Below are 6,000 nucleotides of genomic sequence, written 5' to 3'. Positions count from 1 at the left end.
TCATTCTGAATGTCCAATATTAACCTCCCTTTATACTGTTTTTATGGCCTCAGGAGTGTTTCCATTTTGGAGATGTGCAGGATTGTTGAACTTTTAAATTGTTTTATGATTTAGTTGGGATATATATTTCTTGGTCTTATAAATGGTATAATTGAAGCACCGTTTTCTGTTCTCTTCATTTCCCCATGGAAAACATATTAAGTCTAAATTGTAAAGGTTATCAAACCTTGAACCCAAAAATAGAAATTAAATTAAAGTTTCCAAAATACAGAAGATTCCATGTTCAAGAATAGAATGGTAAAGTGCCAGGTTCTACCTTCATGAAGAATCACTGCACCAAGACGTGCTCCTCCATAGTGTGATATGGGATTCCCCTCTGTATGCTGTGAATACCATTGGTTAATAAAGAAGGTGGTTGGGCCTATGACAGGGCAGAATAGAGTTAGGTGAGAAAAGTAAACTGAATGCTGGTAGAAAGAAGGCCAATGAGTGAGAAGCCATGTAGCTGCTGCAGGAGACAGAAACTGCATGCTAGACAGAACCTTACCAGTAGGCCACAACCATGGGGCAATACACAGATTAGTAGAAATGGGTTAAGATATAAGAGCTAGCCAATAAGAAGTGTGAATAGGCCAAGCAGTCTTGTTACAATACAGTTTCTGTGTGCTTATTTTGGGTCTGGGTGGCCAGGAAATGAATGAGTAGCCTTTGTCAACAACAGTGAGTGTTGTAGGGTCAGAGCTCCAAGAGATTGTTGTATCTGTAAGGCCCATGCTCTATTTACAGATGGGTATTTGGATAATTCATCTTACTGTGTTGTGCCCTCAAAGACTGTAAAATACAGTAGTTTCTACTTTGCTCTGGACATGTCTGATGTGTAGGCATCAGTTTCAGTTTGAATGTTACACTGTACTCATCCATACCAGGAGTGTATCCAGTAGCCCACATACATAATCCAAGACATTTTCTTCATTTCAAGGTCTACTGACTGACATCAAGATTACCAATCTCATGCTATTTTTGCTTTCTATATGTGTCAGTTCAATTTTTGTTTCTATAACTTAGTAGTTGATCAATTGTCATTATAAAGAAATCTGGATAAGTTATCTGATAATTTGGAAAATATACATACATCATCAGGCAGAATACCCCCTACTCCTCTAATGAAATTTCCATTTTACTGTGTCACAGAATTCTAGAGGAGTTGAAATGAAATACCCAGGGACATAAAGGAAAATCTTCATTTTTGGCTCTGAATTTTGTGTAAATATAACCATCACGGTTGCAAAGAGATACAGTAGTAACTTGCAAGGATAGTATTCATATAGACTTGATTTTCTTGATTTGGATGTGATCTTAAAGATTCCTCCAATATACACACCCAAATGTGAAGTCCAATTTTAAGCATATGAACAATAATAGGCAAGACTGTTTTCACAATTCCTGAGAATCTGAGAACAAACATCTTTTCATGCTAGTCAGGGGATTGATGATAGATAAAAGTGAGGAGAACCCAAAGGCCAATTTGATGAACAAAATAAGTTTAAAGGACTACTTATAAAATGTCTATTAGAGGTTGTTTACAGGAACAAAAATGACTCAAAGACTACTGACTGACCAAATACAAGCCCATAATGTTGGCAGTTCATGAAAACTGGTAACCTGGAAACCCCAGAGCAACTGGAAGTTAGCTCAACAGGTTGGAGAGTATGTTTTCCAGCCAACACAGCTCCCAGGGAGAATGACAGGAGCATCTGGGACCAAAATTGTTTGGAGTTAATGTTGGAAATAGTAGTGGGATTATAAGGGTTTAAGAGGACCACCCTCTTCCTGAGTTGTCTGTGGAGTCAACAGGACCATTATGATATGTAAGGTCATAGGAGAAGAAAGTTTTGTAAATTTTCACAAGACCTAGATGACTCATAGAAGGAAGTTCAGTCTACTTATGACCTTTAGTCCCATATAATTTTGTTCTTTTGAATTCCTTCTTGCAAGACAAGAAGGTTCCTCCTACTCACTACCCTTCATCTAACCCTCAACATTTATTCTTCTTAAACCCTTCTCTCCTGATGACAGTTTCTCATACAATACTGTAGATTTTGTGTCAATGATCAAGGTAGTGATGCACACTAGATGAATATCATTAGTGTCCATTAAAGACAGGAGGATAAAATTTGCAATTCTTCAAACTCAAGCAGGACGCTTTACTCCCGCCCTTGGGGTAGAACGATGTTGATATCTTTTCTGGTAGGGTTATTGGGAGATCCCACTAGTCCAGTAATATTGAGGAGTTTTAAAAACTGGGTCCTAATACTCACAGTAATAAACATTCACTATAAGGATCAAAAAATATGTCATAGAGAAACCTGAAACTTTATAATCTAATTAAAAATATAATTTCAAAAGTATGTAATGGTGTTGCCCTGAATATATGGATAACAGCAAGCTGCAAGATATTATTAAATATAAGTTTCAGAGACAGGTATTGAGGTGACTTGAATATAATATGCCCCCATAGGCTCACAGGGAGTAGCAATATTAAGGGGTATGGCCTGGTTAGAGTAGCTGTACCATTGTTAGAGGAAGTGTGTCTCAGTTCACTTCCTGATGATTAGAATCAAGACGTAGAACTCTCACCTTCTCTCACATATTACGTCTACCTGCATGTTACCATACTTTTCTGCCATGTTGATAATAGACTTAGCCACTGAAGTGTTTGGTAGTCCCAATCGAAATGTTTTTCTTTATATGAGTTTTATGTGGTTGTTAGTGGTCACTCTGATAAATAGCTATAATGAAAAAAAGCAAGCTTAGCAAGGAAAGTTACAGAATGTATAATTTGAAGAGAAAAAGCCTACCAGGAAGTGGAATGGAGCTAAATCCTGAATTCAAGAGATAAACAGATTAAAGAAAAGCAGCATTAAAAGGGAAATAAAGGGAATAGTGATCTCAGGGCAAGATCACACTCACCTAAGCTTCCATCTTGTCAAAAGGAATTATAAAATAGCATGGTCATACGCACTTTTAATCCCAGCACTGCAGGGTCAGAGGTATGCAGATCTCAGAATTCTAGGCCTGTTTTGTCTATAGAGCAATTTCCAGGACATCCAAGAAAAGGCAGTGAAGGAAAACATTATAAACAGAAAAGTGTTGAAGATGTAATTTCAGTAGGGGATCATGTTCCAGCCCTAGAAAGCAGCAAATCTTGGGAGGTCTTGTCATGTGGTTTTACTTTAAAGTTAAAGACAAAAGAAAGGGTTATGGAATTTTCCTCCACTACTGAGGCGAGCCTCTAAGGGCAAACAAATGTCATGGATGTCCCTGAATAGAGACCCAGAGAAACCATTGTGTGAAGCTGTGAAGGCCAAATGTGTGTTGCCTTAGAGACCCCAAGATGATAGGGATGCCAGAGTGATGTGAGATCTGCCAAGGTTAGCTGCTAAAAGGCAATGTAACCAGTTCGAGAGAAAGAAATGCGTTACAGTGAACAAGACTTAAAGGAGTCACGATCACAAGAATACATTGACATCTGCCATGGAGATGCCAAATTTTGATGTGCCCAGCTGGTTTTTGTCTTTCGTTGGTCCAGGATTTTCTTAATATGCTCACTTTTCTCCATTATGGTACCATAATATATAACCTTTGTCATTATATGTTGCATGTGTGTGATATGCATTTTTATTTTGATTTTACATAAGATTACAGTTAAGAGAATGTCATGAGTCTAAGAAGATACATTGAAATTTTTGTTTAAATGTTTTATAGTTTTTATTAAGCTATATATTTTTCTCTACTCCCCTCCCTTCCCCTCTATTCCCCTTCTACCCTCTAACATGGTCCCCATCCTCCAAATTTACTAAGGAAATCTTGTCTTTTTCTACATCCCATGTAGAATAGATCGATGTATGTCTCTCTTAGGGTCCTCATTGTTGTCTAGGTTCTCTGGGATTGTCATTTGTGGGCTGGTTTTCTCTTTCATGTTTAAAAACCACTTATGAGTGAGTACATGTGATAATTGTCTTTCTGAGTCTGGGTTACCTCACTCAAAATTGTGTCTTCTAGCTCCATCCATTTGCCTGCAAATTTCAAGATGTCATTAGTTTTTTCTGCTGTGTGGTACTCCATCGTGTAAACGTACCACATTTTCCTTATCCATTCTTTGGTTGAGGGACAATTACATTAATTCCTTGTTCTGGCTATGATGACCAATGCTGCTATGAAAATAGTTGAGCACATGTCCTTTGGTACAATTGGGAATCCTTTGGATATATACCCAAAAGTGGTATTGCTGTATCTTGAGGTACTTTGTTTCCTTATTTTCTGAGAAATCACCATACTAATTTCCAAAAAGGCTGTACAAGTTTGCACTTCCATCAGCAATGAAGGAGTGTTCCCTTTACTCTGCATCCTCTCCAGGATAAGTTGTCATCCATGTTTTTCCATCTTGTCCATTCTTACAGGTGTAAAATAGAATCTCATCTTACATTTGCAGTTCTCTGATGGCTAAAGATGTTGAGCATTTCCTTAAGTGTCAGCCAGTTTAGATTCCTTTTGTGAGCATTCTCTGCTTAGTTCTGTATTCCAATTTTTAATTAGATTATGTGTTCTTTTGATGACCAATTTCTTGAGTTCTTTGTATATTTTGGAAATCAGACCTCTGTTTGATGTGGAGTTGATGAAAATCTTTTCCCATTCTGTCGACTGCCATTTTGTCCTGTTGACCATTTCCTTAGCCTCATAAAACTTTTTCAGTTTCAGAAGGTCCCATATATTAATTGTTTTTTCCAGTGTCTTTGCTACTGGTGCTGGTTATATTTAGGAAGTAGTATCTTTTGCTAATGCATTGAAGTATACTTCCTGCTTTTTCTTATATGAGGTTCAGTGTGGTTGGTTTTACATTGAGGTCTTTGATCCAATTGGAGTTGAGCATTGTTCATGGTGGTGGTTATGGATCTATTTTCATTTTTCTACATGCTGATATTCAGTTATACACTATGTGTTGAATGTACTTTCTCTTTTTATTTTATGTTTTTTCTTCCTTGTCAAACATCAGGTGTTCGAAGGTGTGTGGATTAATATCCGGGTCTTCTATTTGGTTTTATTGGTCCTCCTTTCTGTTCTTATGCTAATACCAGGCTGCTTTCAATATCGTAACTCTAAGTAGATTTTGAGGTCAGGGATTGTGATTCCTCCAGATGTTCTTTTATTGTACAGGATTATTTTGGCTCTCCTGGATTTTCATTTTTCATATAAAGTTGAGTATTGTTCTTTCAAGTTCTGTGAAGAATTTTGTTGGGATTTTGATGGACATTGCAATGAATCTATAGATTGCTTTTGGTGAGAATGCCATTTTTACTATGTTAATTCTACCAACTCAAGAGCATTGGAGTTCTTTCCATTTTCTGATGTTTTCTTCTATTTCTTTCTTCAAAGATTTAAAGTTCTTATCATAAAAGTCATCCACTTTTTTGGTTAAAGTTACTCCAAGATATTTTATGTTATTTGTCGCTATTGTGAAGGGTGATATTTCTCTGATTTCTCTTTCAGCCCATTTATCATCTGTGTAAAGGAGGGCTACTCATTTTTGTGTTAATTTTGTAACCTGCCACATTAATAAAGGTGTTTACAAATTGTTAAAGGTCCTTGGTAGAATTTTTGGCATCGCTTATGTAAATTTTCTTATTATCAGCAATTAGTGAGAGTTTGCTTCTTCTTTTTTGATTTTTATCTCCTTGATTTCCTTACATTTGATTGTCTTATTGCTCTAGCTAGAACCTCAAGTACTACATTGAATAGGTATGCAGAGAGAGTAGAACCTTGTCTTGTTCCTGATTTCAGTGGGATTGCTTTGAATTTTTCTTCATTTAGTTTGATGTTGGCTGTTGGCCTTCTGTATATTGCCTTTACTATGTTTAGCTATGGTCCTTGTATCCTTGTTCTCTCCAAGACCTTTATCATGAAGGTATGTTTTATTTTGTTGAGAGCTTTTTCCGCCTTTAA

The sequence above is a fragment of the Microtus oregoni genome, unplaced genomic scaffold (assembly GCF_018167655.1).
Source record: "Microtus oregoni isolate MIOR12 unplaced genomic scaffold, Mior012 000006F_ref0000085, whole genome shotgun sequence".
Lineage (NCBI taxonomy): Eukaryota > Metazoa > Chordata > Mammalia > Rodentia > Cricetidae > Microtus > Microtus oregoni.
Note: the sequence above shows the minus strand (reverse complement) of the source record.